At 38.4% G+C, this 24,100-nt stretch overlaps 1 long non-coding RNA gene across 3 annotated transcripts in view; it reads left to right on the top strand.

Moving 5' to 3' along the window:
• The window catches only part of LOC137223800 (uncharacterized), a 29,342-nt gene extending 9,139 nt beyond the window's left edge, over positions 1-20,203 (top strand). The window contains exons 1-7 of one of the 3 annotated variants that reach the window (XR_010943072.1): positions 2,389-2,517; positions 4,408-4,498; positions 13,521-13,602; positions 15,875-15,982; positions 17,351-17,409; positions 18,528-18,679; positions 19,910-20,203. This is a non-coding gene — a long non-coding RNA (uncharacterized lncRNA). Of the gene's footprint in view, positions 1-2,388; positions 2,518-4,407; positions 4,499-12,521; positions 12,596-13,520; positions 13,603-15,874; positions 15,983-17,350; positions 17,410-18,527; positions 18,680-19,909 lie in introns of those variants that run through there. The other 2 variants (XR_010943073.1, XR_010943071.1) reach the window with 2 other exon arrangements.
• The last annotated feature ends 3,897 nt before the right edge of the window (positions 20,204-24,100 follow it).

The raw sequence follows: 24,100 nt of genomic DNA, 5'->3' as shown, positions 1-24,100 counted from the left end.
AGTCTTTTCAAACCCTGTAGCTGCTTTATCAACTGAGTTTACATAATATTCTAAATGCTTAGTTGTCATTTCAACAATTTTCAGTGCATCTTCAGCAGGAGTAGATTCCATCTCAAGAAGCCATTTTCTTTGTTCATTCATAAGAAACAACTCCTCATTCATTAAAATTTTATCATGCAATTGCAGCGATTTAGTCACGTCTTCAGACTTTGCTTCTTATTCTAGTTCTCTTGCTATTTCCACCACACGTCCACTGAAGTCTTGAGCTCCTCGAAGTCATCCATGAGGGTTGGAATCAACTTCTAAACTTCTGTTAATGTTGATAGTTTGATCTCTTCCCATGAATTGTGAAAATTCTTAATGGCATCTAGAATGGTGAATTTTTTCCTGAAGGTTTTCAAATGACTTTACCCAAATCCACCAGAGGAATCACTGTCTATGACAGCTATAGCCTTATGAAATATATTTCTTATAGAATAAGACTTGAAAGTTGAAATAACTCCTTGATCCACGGGCTGCAGAATGTATATTGTGTTAGCAGGCATGAAAAACAACCTTAATCATAATCATACATGTCCATCAGAGCTCTCAGGTGACTGGGTGCATTGTCGATGAGCATTAATATTTTGAAAAGAATCTTTTTTCCTGAGCAGTGTGTCTCAACAGTGGGCTTAAAATATTCAGTAAACCATGTTGGTAAATGGATGTGTTGTCATCCAGGCTTTCTTGTTCCATTTATAGAGCATAGGCAGAGTAGATTTAGCATAATTCTTAAGGGCCCTAGGATTTTCAGAATGGTACAAGAGCATTGGCTTCAAGTTAGAGTCACGAGCTGATTAGCCCTGAGAGTCAAAAGAGTCAGCCTCTCCTTTGAAAGTTTGAAGCCAGGCATTGACTTCTCTCTAGCTGTAAAGGTCTTAGATGGCATCTTCTTCCAATAGAAAGCTGTCTCATCTACTTTGAAAAATCTGTTGTTTAGTGTAACCACCTTCGTTAATTATCTTAGATGGATCTTCTGGATAAGTTGCTGCAGCTTCTACGTCAGCACTTGCTGCTTTACTTTGCAATTTTATCCTATGGAGATGGCTTCTTTCGTTAGACTTCATGAACAAACCTCTGCTAGCTTCAGACCTTTCCTCTATAGCTTCTTCACCTCTCTCAGCTTTCACAGAAGTGAGAAGAGTTAGAGCCTTGCTCTGTATAAGCTTTGGCTTAAGGGAATGTTGTAGCAGGTTTGATCATCTATCCAGACCACTAAAACTTTCTCCATATCAGCAACAAAGCTGTTTCGCTTTCTTATCATTTGTGTGTTCACTGGAGGAGCACTTTTAATTTCCTTCAAGAACTTTTTCTTTATGTTCACAATTGGGCTAAGAGTTTGGCACAAGAGGCCCAGCTTTCAAGCTACCTGGGCTTTCAACACGCCTTCTTCACTAAGCTTAATCATGCCTAGTTTATGATTTAAAGTAAGAGATGTGAGACTCTTCACTTGATGGCTTAAAGGTCATTGCAGGATTATTAATTGACCTAATTTCAAAGTTGTTGTGTCAATAGGGAGGCCCAGGAGAGGGAGAGAGATGGGGGAATAGCTGGTCGGTGGAGCAGTCAGAACACACACATTTATTGATTAAGCTCACCATTTTATATGTACATGGTTTGTGGTGCCCCCAAACAACTACAATAATTACATCAAAGATCACTGATCACAGATCACCATAACAAATCGAATAATAATGAAAAAGTTGGAGGTATTACCAGAATTACCAAAATATGGTACAGAGACACAAAGTGAGCAAATGCTGTTGGAAAAATGGCATCAGAAGACTTGCTTGATACAGGGTCGCCCCAGACCTTTGATTTGTAAAAAAACGCAATGTCTGCAAAACGCAATAAAGCAAAACACAATAAAATGAGGTATGCCTGTAGAACCCTTATAAAAGAGACCCTAGAGACTCTCTCACCCATTCTGCCATATGAGGACACAGTGAGAAGAAGGCTGCCTATAACCAGGAAGTGGGTTCTCACCAGACACCCAATCTGCTGGCACCTTGGTCTCAGACTTCCCAGCCTCCAGAACTCTGAGAAATAAATGTTTCTTGTTTAAGCCACCCAGCCTATGGTATTTTTGTTACAGCAGCCCTAACAGATTAAGACATGTACATTAAACAAAATAGTTTTATACCAAATCAGTTAAACTTTAAGCAAGCTGAAAATTTTTTGAGACCTAGGAGTGTTTGTTTGGGTTAGTTTCAAAGTGCAGGGGGACATACTGGATTTTGTGTGATTTCCAGTGACATAGTGCAAAGATGAGGTCCCACACACCTTTAGTGTTGCAATAATATAAAAAACCTCAGGAGCACTCCAACCAACACAATTCCTCAGAGACAGCCAAGCACACCAGTGTCTGGGGCTGCAGGACACTGGAAAGAAAGGATCCAGGGTAAACATGACTTCCAAGCTGACCATAGCTCTATTGCTTTCTTGGCAGTTCCATGCTTTCTGTAGCACCGTGTGAAGGTAGGCACATTCTTCTGATCACCAGAGCTTTCTTTTGTATAACTATGATCCTCAGAAAGCAAGGGGCTTTAAATCTGATCAAAATTGCTTTAAGAACAAACATTTATTTTTATTCAAACAAACAAAAAAAATTCTTTTAACGTTGACAGGGCTGCAAAATGACTTCCATGGACCCTAGACAATTTTACCTTTGTGGGGTTCTCCCATCATAATATCAATATTAAAAATTGCTTTTGACATAACTTTAAATACTTCACCTTTTTTTCTGCTTCAGGGAAAATTTAGTAGATTTTTGTGGGTCCAAAAAATTTCACCTTTTTCTGTTGTGAGAAAAAAATAACACTTTTTTTGACTCTAAATCTTTGTTTCTTTTTTGATTTTAAAAGAAATCAAAATATTTTCAAAGGACCCTAAAATTATTGTGGGCCCTAGGCACTGTGTCTACTATGCTTAATGTACAAGTCAGCTCTGATTGAATTAGATTTTGACATATTTAGGCTGTATCTCTATTCTTCTAAGGAAGGTGTAATATTTGAATTGATATAAGCATTTGGTTGCTAAAAATATATGTCTGAATATTAGTTGAATTTTATAGACCTATGTATCACTATATATACCTAAATCCATTTATAATTTATATTATATTCCACTGGGAGCCAGAGTTGATAAATATTGTCCATTAACATCAAACCAGGTAACCCATATATTTTTACTTAGCATTCTGTTAACAAAGGTTCAGACAACTATCATTTCCTATCTGTTTTGAAGACCCCATGATGGATCCTAGACCCTTCTGAGATCCTGTTCCATAACAAATAATATCTTGTTTTTAACATGTGGTTTCTGCACTTGAATTTTTTCTTTTATTAGCATTAAAGAATTTTTCTTAAACATAACACATCTCTGTGAAATAGTATATGCTTCTATTAATTCTTTCTAAAGGTGATTTCTTTGTTGATGAGATCATAGCTGACCTCCTGTAAATACCATTATGGTGTCACAGAGGATTCTGCAAAATCAAGTAGAAGAAAAATTGTCATATGGAGGTTCAACATTAATTTTGAAAACTACAAATATTAATCTTCATATAGAAAGTTATTCAAAGTAGTCAGTGAAAATCATTTTTTAAAAAAGGAAATGGATGTCAAGGCCTGGCCAAAAAGTAATCTTTTATTTGTAGCAATCTGTTTCTTAAAATTAAGACTTTTTTTGTGGACCTCGAAATCATCATATTAGAGTTTAAAGAGTATGTAGCAGAGTTATGACTTTTAATGAAACCAGTACCTGTTCCCTTATTGTTTTCACTGCTTCCATTGTGTCAAGTATGAGTGCAGTGTTTCAGTGCCAGTGGGTGATGACACATTCCACTCCTTTCTATCCAAAATGTATCAAAGAATGAAGAATGATTCAGAATAGATCACACTATAAAAGTTGAGAAATCATGTATTTAAAAGTGCTGAGTTATTTTGCATCTGCAAATGTAGAATATCTAGGTGCTGGGTGTTCAGTGGTAAACAAAAATGAGAAATATCTCTGTCCTGATGACACTTAATGTGGTACTGATGTCTGTTTAGTTTTGGCTCCAGTGTTGCCTTACTTCTGAATCCTAGAGCAGTAGTTTCATTTATTTGATATAAGCAGATTCCAAAACACAGCCTGGGGAGCAGGTTAACCTCCATCCTGTAGAGTTAAAGTAATTGGAGAAGCAGGACAAAATTTCTGAAATAATTATTAAGTTTGAATTGGGAATTAGTGTGATCAAAGCAACTCTAGGTGCATGCTGGCTAACCCTAGCGATCTGACTCCGGGTAATCCGGGAATTCCTTTCCCTGTGACTGCTGGGTCCAATGGCCTTTGGCAATGTAAGTGAAGTGCTGCCGTGGCTTCCAGAAAATTGTGAAGAAATCCTGTTGGCACCATTTCAGTTCACCGCTGAACTCAAAGGACCGTGATTTCAATAACAAAGGAATATCTAAACCAGGTAAATAATTCATCCTCCAAATCTTTTTTTTTAAGCTCATTCACAAAGACCTGTATCTCTGCCTAGACCTTCAGCAAAAGTGGGTGCAGACAGTTATACAGATAGTTTTGAGGAGGTGAGCTGATTTTTCTCAATTAAAATTCTTTATCATGCAACTAAGGAAAATTCAGAAAACTCAGCTCCTCAATTACCTGATGGAATCTTACTAACTCCACCCCCCCTTTTTTTGCTGCTGCTTAAAAGTTTTCGTTCATGTATTTGCCTCTTCAATAATAGGAAAAAAATAGCAGCAATAGCAATTTTGCTTTTTTAATAACTGAAAATGTAGAGCAAATCAGTAAACCTAAAACTATTTATTTCTCAAAATAAAGAAAAAAGCACAACAAAAAATTCCTTTACCCTTTTAAAAAAATTAATTAACTTATTTATATATTTTTGGCTGTGTTGGGTCTTCGTTGCTGCGCGTGGACTTTCTAGTTACAGGGAGCGGAGGCTACTCTTTGTTGCGGTGCACGGGCTTCTCATTGCGGTGGCTTCTCTGTTGCGGAGCACCGGCTCTAGGCGCACGGGCTTCAGTAGTTGTGGCACGCGGACTCAGTAGTTGTGGCGCACAGGCTTAGTTGCCCTGAGGCATGTGGGATCTTCCCAGACCAGGGCTCGAACTCGTGTCCCCTCCATTGGCAGGAGGATTCTTAACCACTGCGCCACCAGGCAAGTCTAAGTTCCTTTACTCTTAATTCATTGTTTGCTGTTGATAGCTTTGAGGAATGAGAAAAAAATGATAAAAAAATTAAAGGATAATTCTTCCATGGTTTCCAAAAATTTCTCAGTGAATATGCTCATGAAATTCAAGTAAATAAAATCAGAGCTCTAGCCAATTCTGTTCAATCCCCACCCATATCACCCTATCCTCACTACTTCAGTACTCACTGTATTTAGTCCTTCAGGGCTTTCTCTGGCCACTGGAGTCCGCTGTAACAGCAGAACCAAAGGCTGGAAATATTGGGAAATTAATGCCCCTGGAAGCAGCCTTTAACTAATGACTCACTAGAGTAGTGTGTAAATAGCCCAGCTCCCTCACTCCTCAGGTGGGATAACTCTGAAACATGCTGTACGTGGTTTCCAGTGAAGTTCCAATTAACCCACAGCAGTAACTGACACTTTATTGGTTGCCTTCTCTTTCCTTTGCTATTATCCCCCTCACCCACCGCTCTTGTTTACTGGGATCACTTCCAAAATAAACTATTGATACTTGAATCCATACCTGAGTGACAGCTTTTAGGGATAACCAGACTGAGACATTAGCTTTCAATGCTCTGCAGGGCTGGAAACCAACCACTGTGTTTAGTTTCTCCTGAATTTCTAAAGTGGGATAAAAATATGCCACTTTGTATCACACAAGAGAATTGTGAGGACGTGTAAAAATTCTTTAAGTTTTTAAATAGTCATATAAAATATTATTTTCAAATGTAACTTAGTTCAAATATAATATAACATATGTACTTAGATTGTAGGGTTAACCAAAGGTAATATAGACAATTATAAAGAAAAAATATTAGTAGGATAATATAATGGCCTAGAAGAACATTTATATTTCTTTTAGATTCTTAATGATGTTCCATTAGAGAGCTTGTGACGCTGCTGCTCTCATCTTTTCTCTGCTGGTACCCTGCTTATCCTGCTTTCATTTTTACTCAGTTATAGCTTGAACCATGAGACTCTTGTTTTAGAGCAGTACCCCTATAATAGTTTCATTATATTGAAACACAAAATAGCAAGGATTCACTTGACATTGTGTTCAGTGTCATTGTTTATTGGTCAAAATTATTTATTCTCTACCATAGGTTGTCATTATTTTATTCAGATAAATGTCATTTGTCAACATCAAGTTTTATTTTTTTATTACCATTTTTTTTTTTTTTTTTTTTTTTTTTTTGCGGTACGCGGGTCTCTCACTGCTGTGGCCTCTCCCGTTGCGGAGCACAGGCTCCGGACTCGCAGGCTCAGCGGCCATGGCTCATGGGCCCAGTCGCTCCGTGTCATGTGGGATCCTCCCGGACCGGGGCAGGAACCCGTGTCCCCTGCATCAGCAGGCGGACTCTCAACCATTGCGCCACCAGGGAAGCCCCAAGTATTCTTATATATCTACAGACATACAGATATATAGAACTACATGTATATCAAGGCATATTAGAGTTGATGGGAGTAGTTTGGTGCAACAGTTAGGAGAAAGACTGGAAACTGTGAATAAAGGTAAAGCAGATTGAAAAGTATATCTGTTAAGACTTAGTACAGTCAGAGATACTTTGAGTACGTCTGAAATGTGTCTCCAACAGGTTAATTTAAAACACTATGAAAATTTCATTTTTCCACAATGAGTTTTCAGCTTATTCAGTTAATAACGATAACAAAGCAAGAAGAAAAAGACAATCTACTACAAAATGTGGGAGAACAAATATTGGCAATTCACAGGGAAGTAAAACTTAATGTAAGCCAATATGCATGTGAGAAGATGTTAAAGCTCATTGCCCATCATGGAAATGCAAATTAAACCACAATGAAGTACTAAAAAATAATATATCGAATAACTCTGAGCATTAGTATATGGAGAAATGGGAACTCATACATTGCCCAAAGGGGAGTGTAACGTTATATAACCACTTTGGAGATGATGAAGTAGCTTTCTAAATTACTTTCTATCTGCAACAGAGCATCTGGATATATAGACAGGCTATAGCTGATGGAGAGTGAGGTGTACTGGGTTTCAGGGGAACTGTCCAAGGCGGTAAGAAGGGGGTCATCGGAACTAATCTGTAAGTAAGTGCCTATGAATACCTACTTTCAAAGCACTTTTAAAAAGATTGTATTATCCTGAGGCTAGAAGCTAGAACTTACAATTGGGAGTGTGATAATGTCCCTGGTAGAAGTTTTGAGGTCTCCAAAACAAGGTATACTTTGGAGAAGATAAAATTCCTTGAATAAATTGTAGGATTAAAGAAAGAGATAGACTTGGTTACTCTGGTCATATAGATCTAAAATTTATAGTAGGAAGAAGGGGCATTGACAAGACTATTTTTATTCTCTTTAAAGTCCAGGTATATTAGTGCCACAGCATGCCAATTAAAACTAATTACGTCATAGAATATAGAGATGGGGAAAAAAACAAAGCATACTCCTTTTCTCTCCTGGGCATCATTATAGAAAACCCCATGAGTTGGATCTAAATAGTTTTTATTTAAGAGAAGCTCAAGTAATTGGGAAATAGAAGGATAAACTAGAGGGGAAGAGTTGTGCTAGGGTTGAGGTATATTCTCTAGATGGAAAGAATACTGGATATATATATATATATGGGAAGCAAGAAACGGTAACATTGAGTAACTGAAGGCTATTAAACAATCTTGGAGAATCATTTTTGGTAGAGACCAATGGTCTAAGAACATCTATTAATGAACAGTTGACCAATATAATTATTACGGTATCTCATCATGAGAATACCTTTCAAGTTGTCATAGTGCAAAAGAATCCTGGGAAAAAATGTGGCTGACTGTGGGTGTCCATACTTCTATTGGTCAGCTAAGGCTGGCTGACAAATACTTAGTTTCCATACCCTGTTATGAACTGTTCAGCTTGTTGTGAAGCCAGGGTTTCACAGTTAGATTGCAAGATGATAATACCAGGTACCAAAAGCTGTTAAAAATAAGAAAGAAACCACTTTTTCCCTTTCAAAAAGATTTTTATGAATTTTAATAGATGCTTCTGGGCTTATCTGAGAAGTCCCAGTAGGATTTAGTACCTAAAGAGAAGATGGTCTGTGTTGAAACTCACCGGGAAGAGCTAGCTTAACTCTGGCATTGGGTGGTAGCAGAGGCAGCTGATGCCTTCCTTTTCAGATGCAGCACCAGAAACAAACACTTTCATGAAAGCAATCACTTTTTAGGAGTCCAGGGGTCAATGATGCAATCTGTGGTGTCCCTGTCCAATAAGGAAGAGCTGTATTTTCTTTGTCAGCCTCATTCTGTTGTGGAATTCAGGTGAGTTTTTTTTCCAGCTATGGGTCCTCTGTACCAGACTTTCTGGCATCTGAGGAAATTCTCTGAGCTAATCAATCTCTCTCTCTCTCTTTCTCCAGCTTTGATGAGGCATACTTTTCCTACAAAAACTGCACATATTTAAAACATATAATTTGATGATCTTTGATATACATGTATGTCTATGAAACCAGATTGTTGCATTACCAGAAACCATTCATCTTGGTAATAAATATATCCATTAACCCTCAAAAGTTTCATCACCCTCCTGCCACTTGTAATCTCTCCCTCCAATCTTACCTCTCAAGTCCCTGGGAAAACACTGGTCTGTTCAGAGACTCCCAGGAAGAGTGGTCCTAGGGATTAAGGTGAAGCTGCAAGCCTTTATCTGTTCTAGCTCAAAAGTCATGTCATATCACTTGTACCACATCCTATGTGTTAAGCAAGTCACTAACATCAACTCAGTTTCAGAGGAGGGCAATTAGATTCTACCTTTCAATGGAAGGAGTAGCAAAAAATTCTCAGCCATCTTTAAATTATCACAATAGGATTGAAAACCACTGTGAATAACCTAGCCTTCTCATTTTATAGATAGAGATACCGAAGCATGGAGTTTTGATGTGACATCAATTTTGAGTAAACACAATTAACTCTAAAACTCGAATTTTGAGTGAACACAATTAACTCTAAAACTCCAAATGTGATTCTCAGGACTGAAAACTTTATGTAAAAACTTTGTTAGATACCTGCCACATTGCTTTTGGCCTCTCAATAAAAAATACCTTTAGCTGTCTGCTTACAACTTCGCAGGAGAAAGCCTTCCAATTCCTATCTACTTCTCATGTGGGCTAGAAAAAAGAATGTGAATGAAAAACATTCACAGACCACATTTTAAAAAAATGAGGTGTGATCATTGCAAATACTCTGCATTCGGTGGTTTCTGCCATCTTTCAATCTCACAATTTCATATTGCAAAACTGTTCAGGGTATTACCAAGAAAGAAGAGCTGCACTTCAAAACATCCAAAAAAGATTTAGATCAGTAGAGAAAGTGTGATCACAGACTGACTTTTCAGGAAGCAGATTCTGATGAAAAAGTTTTGGAGATCTATTGAACAGCAAAACACATACAGTTAACACTACTGTAAGGTACACTTAAACATGGTTAAGGTAGTAAATTTGATGTCATGTGCTTTTTATCACAATTAAAAAAAAACAGGAGGCAAATTCTGAGATGATTTTGGAGTTCAAGACATTTATTAAAGATCAAAACCTAAGAAAAGAAGTGTGAGGAAGTGGAATTGGGCAGAGGAGAATAGTCGAATTGCTTTGCAAACCTTACATAGACTTAGATAACTCAGCCGGGCAAGCCCCAGAGCAAATATTGTCATCCCACCTAGAACTGAAATGACCCACCTTTGCACTCTCAGTGAGCTACTGGATGCAGGCTGCTCCAGGAAGGCCACGACCTTGGTCAAAGCAGCTCCCTGCAACAGAAACAGCAAGTTCTTTTCTGAAGGGGCATCTGAGCAGTGGAATTCCATGTCTACTGCCATCGCTGGAGATAGGAAGTTCAGACAACATAGGGGGAAATTAATAATTCTACTTTTGAAGATGTTGTCTGCAATTCCTGAAGAAAAAATATAGGACACATGATTCAATGACAATTCCAGTACACTGAAAATAGAATTCAAGAGTATTTAGTACTAATTTTAACTAGAAAATATGTGCTCCTTTGTTTCACACACACACAGACACACACACACACACATAGACACACAAATCATCTTTTAGCATGACAGGAAGGGCAAAAATAGGATCATAGGGGTATAAGTATAGGACATGTAATTATTTATGCTTTTTAATTTCTATTCTGTTGAGTTTATTCATAATATTATCAGTTCTTTGGTTTTCTTCCAGGATTTTTGCATTTTTCTGTTATTTTGTGCATTTATAAATACAGAGCCTGTAATCCAAAATATGCTAATTAAATGCAATTTGAAGCTTTAAAACGTTCCTAAAGGGTACTATGTTGATTTACCTCTTAATATTTTTATGTCATTTTTGCACTTTCATACAGTACAACTTTTTTTCCCACATCTTCAGCCAGAGCATTTTGAGGCTTCCTAAGATCTCTCTTGCTCTCCGCAAGAACTTACGCAAATTGTTTATTCTCTCTAAACCTCAGTTGCATCAGCTGTAAGATGGAGATACGACGGCGCTTACTTCATACGATTGTTGTGAGCATAAAATGATATAATATATGTAGATGGCTTATGGCAGTGGCTGGCACATAGAAACAAGTCAATATGTGTAACTGACTATAGCATAACACTGGTAATCATCCTTTCATTAGTAAAAATCAGCCATTACCATACGAAACCCTTTTGCAAAATATATGTGTTGAAAGGTAACAATTTAGTAATAGAAACCAAGATTCCGATCCCAGGGTTCGGTCTCAAGGACTTTTTCTAAATCTGTCACAAGGTGGCCCCAAATCCATACCCTTCATGGCTCTGCGTTCATGGAACATGAATCAAACAGCAAGAAGATATTGTAGCAAAAATCCGTGGTAATAATAATCCAAAGTGTAGGTGGTCCACCTAATAATCAATTGTCCATTGTCTGGAAGAAGATAGAAAAGCAAGCCTTATATGTTTGAAATGGGCAAGAAGTTTGTTAAATGCGTCTAGATGATTTTTTTCAAGGTTAGTCTCAATAAAAGTGGTTAATATATCATCCTTGACATTGAACACTTCAAGTAGTATATGGCCTAGTGTGCTTGGTTGAGAAAAATCTCTAATCTTTACCTTTTTCCTCTTTTATAAATTGGTTAGTTAGCAATTATTCTTTTTTTATCTGAACACTTGTAAAGCAGTTTCAGAACCATTTCCTCTTTATTTTCTTCTACCTGAAACAGAGAGAAAACTGTAAATCATATAAGATCCTGTCAGAAAAGCCTCAGATTAAATGTTTTATAAGATCATGACTAATTCATTACTTCTTCCTCTTATTTCCAAATCCTTGAAGTCTCAAAACCTTCCTTCCAGGCAGTGAAAAATGCTTTCCAGGCTAGGTAATGTAATTCTAGAAGAAATGCTTGGCAATTGATTGCAACTGGTAGATAATACTTGAATAAATGGTAAAAGAATTAATACCGGGGCTTCCCTGGTGGCGCAGTGATTGAGAGTCCGCCTGCCGATGCAGGGGACACGGGTTCGTGCCCCGGTCTGGGAAGATCCCACATGCAGCGGAGCAGCTGGGCCCGTGGGCCATGGCCGCTGAGCCTGCGCGTCCGGAGCCTGTGCTCCGCAACGCGAGAGGCCACAATAGCGGGAGGCCACAACAGGGAGAGGCCCGCGTACCGCAAAAAAAAAAAAGAATTAATACCATGGGACTGAGCATTTAAGAACTACCATATTGTAGTATAGTGGTTACGAGTCTTAGCATAAGAGTCAGAAGTTTGGTATTCCAGTTTAACTTAATAGTGGAGTAGCTTGGATAAGTCACTTCAAGATTATCAAACTTTTTTCATGGAGGTTTTTGTGAGAATTGAATGTGTGTGTAAATTGCTGAATATTCGGCTTGGAGCACAGTAAGGACATAATAGTACCTTTTATTACCATCACTGCTTTCGCTCATGATACCATTGGATAAAGGAAAGAATTAATTTAATCTTCAATGGAAAGATCCAAACACATCCCTGCTGACATTTTCTAGCTGATTCTGAACTGAGCTTCAAAACCCATCTCTAACTGACACACCATCTTCCATGTTGGTTGGTTTGTTTTTGCAGAGCAAGAGGGGGTCAGCACTAGGGGCAGCCCAGCATTGCTTGGAAGACTGCAGCCTGGAATTTAGTAAGGTCTCCTGAGTATACACTTTAGCCAAAAATACAGAAAATTATATTTTTTGAGTGAGCTCATAGACTTTTCAAAGTAACTGAGAGAGACTTGACTTGATGTGCACACTCTACTACATATTTGATTTTTATCTCAGGAAAAGAAGCAGAAATAAGATAAAATTGTTGAACTTAGTAATCTACAGACGTCTTTCCTGCATCTGTCTTTGTAAGTAAGAAGATAATTTAGACAGTCTAATTATAGTGTAGATAAATTACAATTCGTAATCAAACATGACTCACTGTATGCCCAGAATTTCCAACTAAATGTTTTATGTGAATTGTTAAAATTCTATTTTTACTTGCCTTATGGCAAGGGCTTGCAGGTAGCCATCAATACCAAGACCTTAGGCAGCATTTGTAACACCAGATGGAGGACACACGTTTGATATTCTTCCTACACTTTAGAGAAAGCTGTTCAGCGCTTGTTTCCCAAGATAAATGTGTTAAGACATGGCCACTTTCATCAAGAATGTACTTGTAATAGATAATTAATAAGATCCTGCTGTATAGCACAGGGAACTCTACTTCACTGTACAGTAGAAACTAACACAACATTGTAAAACAACTATACCCCAATTAAAAAAAAAAAGAAAACAATGCAAATTCATTCTTCATTGTGCATTGTATTAAATTAAAAGCAAATCAAGAAAAAAAACTGTACTCCTAAAACATTTCAAGATGGATTCAAATGCAATATTCATACATAATCTTTTGAAACTTACCAAAAATTAAATTACACTTTTGAAGACCAATTTAAAAATTGGAACAAAGATTAGCATAACTAGCTATATAAAGTATACACACACATCAGGCACTCTGTTGCATATTTCATCCAATTTTAACAACAATTTTATAAGTATTATCCCCATTTGTTCTGAACCATCAATTTCTTCTGTGCATTTCTTAATGTATTGCATGATAATTACAAAAGATTAATATTTGGGGATATGTATCCTAATGTTTTTAATATACTGGTAATTAAGGATGGGAAGAGGGATATGCTTAAACACTCGTGTGTGTGCGTGCGTCGTAATATATAGAGTTTTATTTTTACAGCTCTTTTTAATTAACCTCTTTCTCTCTTTTTGCAGGTGGGGACCAAACTCGACGGGGAAAACTGGGATGAGTTGATAGGGAGGAGTTTTGTTGCCTTCGTACTAACCTGGACATATTGTAAGTTCACTAGGCAAAATTACCAAGGCATGATTGTTAAACAATTTTTCTTTTTGTCACCTTCCTACCTTCATTCCCAAGCCTTTTTGCTTCCTCCTTCTCCTTGCATCTTGGCACCTAGAACTTTGTCAGAGCTCTCCAGCAAACCAGAGCCTGCTCTCCAGAGCCTCTGCCTCTCCTTCCAAATAAAGATAACCCCTGCCACCCCCCTCCCCATTTCCACCCCCGCCTCAGTGTTGCAGATAAAATAAGTCACTGATGTGGTTATAGTGCTTGATCCTAAGATAACTGAACGGGCCATAGCCTTTATCAACGAGCTTTAAAGAATCTGCAGAACTAAAAGCCATCTCTAATAGAAAAATACATGGGGGTTAATTTTCATTGCAGACTACCTCTTTTTTTTTTTAATTTTTGGCTGCGGTGGGTCTTCATTGCTGCGCGCGGGTTTTCTCTAGTTGCGGCGAGCGGGGGGTGGGGGCTACTCTTAATTGTGGTGCGCCAGCTTCTCGTTACGGTGGTTGCGGAGCACGGGCGCTAGCATGAGCTTCAGTAGTTGTAGCACGTGGTCTCAGTAGTTGTGGCACACAGGCTTAGCTGCTCCACGGCATGTGAGATCTTCCCCGACCAGGGCTCGAACCCGTGTCCCCTGCATTGGCAGGTGGATTCTTAACCACTACACCACCAGGAAACTCCCTGCAGACTACCTCTTAAGAACAACTTAACAATGCACAAACAGAAGCCGTCTCCCACCCCACACGCACACTCCCTTGCTGAGAGTAAAATGACAGGAAAGGAACTTTTCCAACACGTAAAATCCTTTGCTTCCACACGTCTACTCTCTTGCCCACTCTATATTTTCATACGCAGAGCTTTAGTGCTGGAGAGGTTTATATGTATGTTCTAACAGTGCACTCTTTTTTTTTTATTGTTAAGAAGATGTTGGGGGTAGGAGTTTATTAATTAATTAATTTTTGCCGTGTTGGGTCTTCGTTTCTGTGCGAGGGCTTTCTCTAGTGTGGCAAGCGGGGGCTACTTTTCATCGCGGTTCGTGGGCCTCTCACTATCGCGGCCTCTGTTGTTGCAGAGCACAGGCTCCAGACGCGCAGGCTCAGTAGTTGTGGCTCACGGGCCTGGTTGCTCCGCGGCATGTGGGATATTCCCAGACCAGGGCTCGAACCCGTGTCCCCTGCATTAGCAGACAGATTCTCAACCACTGCGCCACCAGGGAAGCCCTAACAGTGCACTCTTGAATACTCTGCTTCACTTCCTAGAAATGTCCTGTAGATTGATGCATTGTTTTATCCAAAGGAATGCATCCTTGCTGTTAGAAAGCAATCTGGTGTTGATTGGTCAGGATGAGGTTCAGAAAGCCGTGTAAAGAGCTAACATGCTATTCAGTATTTTAAATGATTTTGTTTCTCTCAGTTATAAATAATTTAATCTCCCTGCATCAGAATTCAACTGTTAATAGAAGGATGAAAGATCACTCTTACTTCTTTTGTAGCCAAAGTATATTTCCAACCACATCAAATTAAAACAACTAATAGAAACACTTTAGATTTTAAACACAGGAAAGTGCGGTGGAATTAGGACCATTTCTAATTTAAGCTTCTAAGAGGCTCCTAGAACTACTATTAATTCTGTTTCTTTTAGTCTGAGATACAGGTAAGAGCTGGGTAGCTCCATTACAGATGGAAAAACGGCCCAGAGAGGGTAGGAGGTTTCTCAACATAATAAATAGAATCATAAAAAGGAATCAAGGCCCTCTGACTCAACAGTCCAGTGTTTTCTAAAGGCAGACCACACGTAGATGTTTAGATTCATTGCCAAATACATACAAACACAACTAACCACAGGGACTGTGAGATCAGGCCACTTGGGAAAAATACATCAGTACTGTAACCTCTTGAGCAAGTGTAAAACATAGCCCAGAAGTATGCTGGTGTCTCAGCTTTGTTCAGTGTAACATAAAATCAGGGGAGGTGAGGGACAGAACATCGGGGGCTGCACTATCACCATCCTGTGACCAAACTAGGATCAGTGTCTGGGGGTAACTGGCTATTTCCAAAAAGAGAAGACAACATAGGATCAAAGAAAGGCAAACCAAAGAACTTTAATGTGGATAACTGGGTAATGGAAAGCTAAATATTTTTACAATCCATAGAACTCCCAGAAAGAGATGTATTTCTGTAGACAAAAGAATTTTTTTCCATCTCTCTCTTTTTTTAAAAAAAAAAATGGATTGCCATAATTTTTGTTTTCCTGAAATCAGAATCTGAGACGAGGCCTTGGGTGCTGGTAGTTCATCTATGAAGGGATCCAGGACACCAGAATAAGGAAGTAGAGAAGTGGAACAGGGAATGGTGGAAAGCCAGTGTAAGTAAGTATGCCTCACTGAATTGCTGCTATGGGCAACAGGGAGGGTCTCCATTCCCCTGGAACTTCCAGGAAGTAGACAGAATGCCTCCTAGAATATTCTCCCTTAAAGGCGTGGAGTCTGGAGTATGTAACATCAGTTCTCCTCACCCAGTGGTTGAGGATAGCCCTCAGGGGCATTAACTCCTACCCCCTACTTGTAGCTCTTCTTGCGCACTAGTCAGGCACACTCCCACTACCTTGGGGAAAGCTGTGAAAGCAGAATGCAGAAAGATGCCTGCTCTTGAGGTGGGAAGCTACCAGTGCAAGGTGCAGCTGAGATTATTGTATAGAACTCTTCCCCACTGTTGTGACTGAAATCAGAAGAACTTTCAGGGGTATGTGATGTGGAGAACAATAAATGCATGTTGAAGGCTGCCTCTTGTACTACTCAGATGCAGTGGAGCTCCAAACTGAGTTCACTTAGTCAACTGAGTCTTATTGGAATAAGCTACACTCCCCATGACTGCCCCTGGTCCTAGGTAATTATTGATATTAGTCATCTCCTTCCTTCACATTCATTCTAGATTTTCATTATCCTTGGTCTGAAATTGAGCTGATTTCATTTGCTTACCTGGTGGAGGAAACTAGACCTTCATCCCTGAGGGGTTTGAGCTTTTGGTTGCCTTTGCCTTATCTGGCCAGTTTTTGAAATTGCCCATTTCCCATTTTCCCATGGCATAGAGACACCACAAGTCCCCATAAGTGTCCTAACTCCTCATGATAATCAGGGTCAATTATTTCAATCAGGAAGGTAACCCCTCTATTTATCTGCTGGTCCACAAGCCCAAAGTGACCAGGCAGCAGTTGTAGTTTTAGATTCAGTGGAACACAATTTTTGTGCCTTGGTACCAACATTTTTCTCCTTGGAAGCAGAATCTTTGAGTTGTCAGAGTTTAGCATCATGAGTTCTGGAAGCACAAAACCTGCAGGTGGGTAGCTGAGCATGGTGGTTAGAGACATCGGTACTACTGCTACCCTTTGTTTCCCGATCTGCATATATATTCTAGCACCATTTATAATGGCCATTATTTGATCCTTTTCTGAACGTTCTGAGTTGCTTCTGTCCCACAATGTCTTTGCAGAAATGTCTATTTCCTGTTTTGGACCCCATATTATTAAACCATGATAATTCTTATACTAGAGCTTACACATTTATTTTTAAAAAATCAAACTTCAATTATTGAGTTGTCTTTATTCCATATCCTTTGAAGGTTTTGCTGTCCTTCAGTATGATCTGCAAAATACTGCACAATGCCTATTATCTTGGAAAACAGTTGTGATTTTGCATCTCTTTCTCTAACACAAGCTCTCTGTGTTCTCTTTGGAGAAGGCGGCCTCTGCCACAGGGAGAATTCTCAGCATTGTGTGACAATGTAAGGAATGGCAACAGTAAGTGTCAATTCCTATTTGGAGTACAAGCTGGAAGCACATCTTCATTTCACAGTGTCACATTCTTTCTGTGGGTTACCATTAAACACCCCCTCAAAGCATTACTTAGGGTTGTTACTATTTGTTCTCTTTCATGTCTCAAAAAACGTGGGCTACACTAACGCAGAGTCTGTGCATTTATATTCTTCAGAAACTTATCACTTTACTGACAGCAGATAAAAACATGTAATTATTATTTGACAGTATTTCTTATCTTATAAAAACATGTATGGGACTGACTATTTATAAATTTATAGACAGCACATTTAAGCTTAGTTTAAAGCCACAATATGAAGAAGTTTTTGTATTTTATTACAAAGAACAAAGTGATTGATATTGTGGGAAAGCAATGGGAAGGGAGAAAGTAGAGACAGAATTGAAGGTATGTGCCCCTCGGCTCTCCACCTAAGAGGTTTTGTTCCTTTTGAGGGGCAGCTGGAATAATGGGGGAAAGAGGTTGTAAACAAGATCAGGAGAATGGGACTGAGATTGACTTGATCTCAAAGAAACGTCTGGCTATTTGAGCAGCTATTTTCATTTGTTATTCTCTGTTTTATCAGAACATTACTAGATTTTCACTTTGAACAAGCCAAAGCTCATTATCCTAATTCTCTCTGAACATTTTTTCTATTTTGCAAATTTCTACTGCCAGTAGCCAGGTTCAAAGCATTGAATATTGGAGTAGCTCTATAGGTCACCATGTTTGTCCAACAGAAAGAACTTCCATGTGATTGTATACCTTTCATCATCAAATTCAAAATAAGGGCTACCTCTGGAGGTGCAATCAGGGAGAGTCCACAGGGGCTTCAACTACAGTAGTAATTTTTTAGTTCCCAAAGGGGAACAACTATTTACTAGATTATTTTTACACTGTTCTTAATTTCCAAACTATTTTACAATAGCAATTTTTAAGGTACTCAATTAAAAAAAAGGATTATATGCTTCTTCATGGGTATTTACCTGTCAATACTGAGAATGTCTTATTAGCTCTACATCCACCGATAAATGGTAATCAGTAAAATGACACAATAGTTCTTGCAGAGATTTCATGCAAGTTCTTTTGTTTATTTACTTAACAGGAAAGAATAACTACATGATCGAGAACAGGTGATGAATATTCTTCCAAAAGAAGCCTTTACAGAATATATGACCTCTCTTTAAGCTTCTGCCTGGCTAAGACGCTACACCATATTTTTCTTCACAGAATAGATGTACACATCTTCCTTCCAGAGTATGTCATTAACCTACCTTTGGCTTACCCTCGGTATTTTACTTTTTTCTTCTCCTTATTTATTAGTAGTTGGATTTGTATTTTTAGATTGCCAGGAAACTGGTGTTTATATTCAATATGATATTGTCTTTATTAATATACTTATAAACTTAACAGTCAACTCGACTTGCCACCAGTCATGTCCTATAAATCATAATCCTTTGCTCAAATGTGTAGGGCTGTCTAATTCCATTATCTCTGAGCGTTCACTTTAGAAAGTGAAACTGATGCTCTATAATGTGTACTATTCCTTCCTACCTACTTAGCTGCTTCTTTTGAAGTTCTCAGGAGGGTGATGCATTAATTTTGGAGCATTCTAACATACACTGTGTAACAGATATGTTATATAATATCACTCCCAGCATCCTCAATCTTTCTATTATAGTGTTGAAATCAATATTTGACTAACATTTATTTAAAAGTTACGTAAGGCCCTTAAAACAGTTAAAGAGATAAAAACATTAACAGTTCCTGCAAACAGCAATCAAAATTGCTCTCTAAAAAAGGTTGCATGATTATTTCCAAGGACATGTTTATTAGTAACCATTAGCATAGGTAGTTGCATCTTTAAATAAGTGTCATCTTGTATTACTGGAGAGTAAAATTTAAAGGAAATTATGGGCTTTTCAAACTACTCCATGTCCCTGTTGGAATATAAAAACACATTCCTGAACAACCATAGCATTTCCATAAGCCAATAAAATGATGACTCAGAAGGCGAAATACTCTAGACCACAAACCACTTACATATGAATATTTTAAAATTATGTAAAAGTCCTATTTTAAAAGCATTCATATAATCAAGAAAATAAATGTATTGTGCAAAAGTCATTTAACCCCTGACTCTTCCCTGAAATGTCTGAAGGCAATTCATTGATTTCATGAAATACTGTGCTAAAGGAGATTTTTAGTTTTCCGACAGATTTATTATAATTACTTTAAACATTCTTTGGGGTTCACTTTCTTTGATGTCTTAATGCAGAAAAGAATTATATATAAGGACTTTTTGCTAGTATGCATTCTATGACATTGCTTGCAGTTCTCTGATGAGCAAATAGTGTATCTCACTTCAGCCATGTTAGTGGCCACTTAACAAGGCTCTGAAGATTGTGGCCTTGTCCCCAGTTATTTCTATGGTCTAATATCTGGTCCAAATTTTTATACATTTGATTCTGTTAATTACGTGGACAGAGGACTTGAGTGAAGAGCAACACCAGATGAAAAGAATGGACTATGTTGCGGTTGATTCGGTGGACTCAGCAGAAGGTGATGAAAACACTGAAATGGCAGCAGAGGTCCAAAAACAGCAGTCTACAGCACTCCATGTAACTATCTCTATTGAGTTGTTACTCAATACAAACTGATGAATGATCTTGGTAATTACAATAAAACTGTGATCTTCGAGTGTGAAAATATGTATTGTGGATGACAAAGATACACTTAGTTCATTCTTTTGTAGCCACTGAAATCTTAAATAAAATTAATTTCTGCATTGAACACGGTACTGATTTTCATCCATGGAGGAAGATAGCTTCACTTTAGAATATATATATTTTATGTTTTCTATAAACCAGGCAAAAACTGGGAATACAAAGATCTAGTTTTTGTCCTTGAAGAGTTCACAGTCTAGAGCGAGAGAAACACTTTATAAGACAAATACTAATAGAGTTGCATGGAGCTCCAAAGCATATTTCATTCTTCAAACTACATTTTATACTTAGTAACCTCACTATCTAAAACAGAGAAAAGTTAATATTGTGTAAACTAATTTTGGGTAAAATAATATTATCCAACTCTAAAGGCTGTTGTGAGGATTGACTGTGTTATTGTAGGTAAAGTGCTCAAAATAGTACTCGGCACCTGTTAAATATTGGCAATTATTTGTACTTGTTGTCATTATGGAAACTCCACATTTCCTTTTGTTCTTCAGTTCCTGTACAGTAGTAGCTACCACTTAATGCACGCCTACTATATACCACATATCTTACCCCAAGTAATTTTTTTTTTTTGCTGTACACGGGCCTCTCACTGTTGTGAGCACAGGCTCTCACCGTTGCGGAGCACAGGCTCCGGACGCACAGGATCAGCGGCCATGGCTTACGGGCCTAGCCGCTCCGCGGCATGTGGGATCTTCCCGGACCGGGGCACGAACCTGTGTCCCCTGCATCGGCAGGCAGACTCTCAACCACTGCGCCACCAGGGAAGCCCCCCCAAGTAATATTTTGTTAATCCTTTCAATAACTCTCTGAAATAACTGCTATAGCTTCTCATTTATAAATGGAAAATTCAACATTCAGAAATTAAATAATTTTCCCAATTTCAGCTCTAGTAAGTCCAGAGCTAAAATTCAGTCTATAATTTTCTATTAAACCACACAGTCCCATGGATAGAGATCGTTAATGAAGAATTGGGATTAAATTGCTTAGTTCTCTGAGAGATTGGCTCTTTCAATCCACCCTTTGTTCCCTTTGGAGCAAAGACAGACACTGAGAGAACTATTATAACTTATAGGGAACTAGAAAAATATACAAAGTCAATCCAATGCATTTTTCTAACGTTTCCTCCCTTTTTACAGCTGGCCTGTAGAGAAGATGGAGTTTGTGGTCCTTGATGAGGGGAGAAAAAGTGTTTGAGCATTATACTTCCCACATTCAATGGTTTGTAGAAAAATCTATATTTCTAGGTCTATCATGTCATATTCATAAAACATTATTAATAATCCCAAATCACTCCAAAGCAGTGAGCAATCAGGAGAGAACTGGACGAATATGATCCATGAGGAACGGGGATGAATGAAGCTATAGGGAAGAGGCATGCTTTGCTTCGGCAGGACCTACACCTACGGCCCTGACCAGCCTAGTCTTTGCCTGGTTCCTCCCTATGTCCTTCTCAAAGTAAACTAAGTAAGCAAGGTAACTAAGTGTGCTTAAATTGGGTTTTTAACAGTACTCAACTCTCTTATTGAATGGGCATCTTGATTATTTTCTTTGTTTTAAAACTTAAATATGTGTGTGTGCATATGGACATACTCTTTTTTTTTTAAGGTAATAAATGGTTAAAATTTATTAGATGGTTAATTATGTGCCCGGACTGTTCTATACACTTTACACTATTTCATTTAATCCTTAAAACATTTCTATGAGTTAGGTATTATTATTAACCCATTTTCACAGATGAGGAAACTGAGGCCCAGGATAACAAGGCTGGTAGAATATACAAGATCATAAAGCTGGTAAAAATTAGAAGCCAGACAGCCAAATGCAGACCTTGAGTTTTTATGTGTTATGTTAGACTGCTTTCCATGTTCCTTAGAAAATTTGGAAAATAATTGAGAAATAAATGTCACTCATAATTGCATTGCCAAAAGATAGCCATTATCTATATTTTTACAGTTTTGTGCGCATAAAAATATTATGCCAAAGGTTTCATATTTTCACTTGATGTATCATAATGCACAACTTAAGATATTTTAAATTGTTTGAACATTATGACTTTTTTATTTTCCATGGTATATCATCATTTAGTTAACAATTTCCATGTTTTTAAGAATTTATATGGCTCTTTTTTTTTTTTTTTTTTTTGTGGTACACGGGCCTGTCACTGTTGTGGCCTCTCCCGTTGTGGAGCACAGGCTCCGGACGCGCAGGCTTAGCGGCCATGGCTCATGGGCCCAGCCTCTCGGCGGCATGTGGGATCCTCCCAGCCCGGGGCACGAACCCATGTCTCCTGCATCGGCAGGTGGACTCTCAACCACTGCGCCACCGGGGAAGCCCTATATGGCTCATTTTTAATCATAAAAGTATTACATTGACATCTTTGTGTTTAAAGTTTTTTTATGTAATTATTTAAGATTATCTTTTAGGATACATTCCTAGAAGTCTAATTCCTATTCCAAAGACACAATTTTGTTTTAATGCTCGAGATTTTTTTTGAATAAAAATTTATTTAGAACTTCCCATGAGACTTTCTGTCTATTCTTTCTGTTGAGCCCTTATTTGCCCCTTTGTAATGGCTTCAACTCCCAAAGAATTCTGAATTTCCAGTCATTTAGAGTTAGAGGACAAGTTAATTTTTAAATGGAGGTCACTATTTACTTTAGCTAATATTAGTATAACAAGTTAGTGTTTTCAATTCTCCCACTGTGCTTTCTCCCAAGTCATTTTGCTCCTTTAATGCAGGCTTTGGATTCTTGAGTGCTTCTGGATTGAGTTCTGTCTGTGCTGCCACTTACCCAGAAAGTCTGGCTCTTCTTGAATTCTTTCCAGTCTCTCCCTTCCAGGCTTTCACATTCTGCCTGTCTCACAATATTATTGAAATGTGTCTTCAACCTCCAGGTTCAAGCTAGATCTACTGCTTTCCTAGCTTCTTTGGTGGCTGAAGGCCTGCTTTTTTGGGGGGGCGGGGGGTCTGGGCAAACAGACCTTCCATCTGAGGACACCTGCTTGTCTTCCCAAGTCCCCCGACTTCTGCTGGAGGCTGGGCTCTATGGCCAGGTTTTTACTTGGAGTTGTTGTGGAACATACATGTCTAGGAGGGAGGGAAAGGAAAACATGTTTCAACCGACAAAATGTCTCATAAACATGACCTGAGAATAATTCAGAATCCTGGAGATAAGTGGGACTGTAATTATTCTCGACACCATAACTCAATACTTTAAAAATTCACCATGAAGAGAGAAGCTTTTCAATTGCACACTTAGTGCTAAATCCACATTGCAAACAAAAGGTAGAATAACACCAATTAGTTAGCGGGCAAATAAATTTCAACTTTTTTTTTTTTTTTTTTTTGCGGTACGCGGGGCTTTCACTGCTGTGGCCTCTCCCGTTGCGGAGCACAGGCTCCGGACGCACAGGCTCAGCGGTCATGGTTCACAGGCCCAGCCGCTCAGCGGCATGTGGGATCTTCCCGGACCGGAACACGAACCCGTGTCCCTTGCATCGGCAGGCGGACTCCCAACCACTGCGCCACCAGGGAAGCCCAAATTTCAACTTTTAATGAACGGACTGGGAAGAGCTTTGCAATGAGTTGCAAAGATGATGGCCATGGGAGCCTGCAGAAGATCATTAGCGACCAATTGTATTGTCCATGACAGCTTTCTGTTTAGATGAGATATTAGTACCAGCCTTATAGAAATAGAGATCAGAAGGAGAGAATCCTGTGAATCAAGCTGAGGACTAGGAGATAAGAACCAGAAAACCTGGGGTCTAATCCTAGCCTTGACAGTGACTTTATATATTTGGACAAGTTACTTTAACTTTTGTTTCTTAATAGCAAGTGCTAACTATGAGGGAACTTACATTGCAATAACAAATACTAACTACAAGAAAAATGACAAAGCAATGCATTCAGGTAAAATTCTTTACCTGAAGAAGATGTGGGAAT

Source organism: Pseudorca crassidens, chromosome 4 (genome assembly GCF_039906515.1).
Source record: "Pseudorca crassidens isolate mPseCra1 chromosome 4, mPseCra1.hap1, whole genome shotgun sequence".
In the NCBI taxonomy this organism is placed as follows: domain Eukaryota; kingdom Metazoa; phylum Chordata; class Mammalia; order Artiodactyla; family Delphinidae; genus Pseudorca; species Pseudorca crassidens.
Note: the sequence above shows the minus strand (reverse complement) of the source record. Positions and strands in the feature narration are given on the sequence as shown.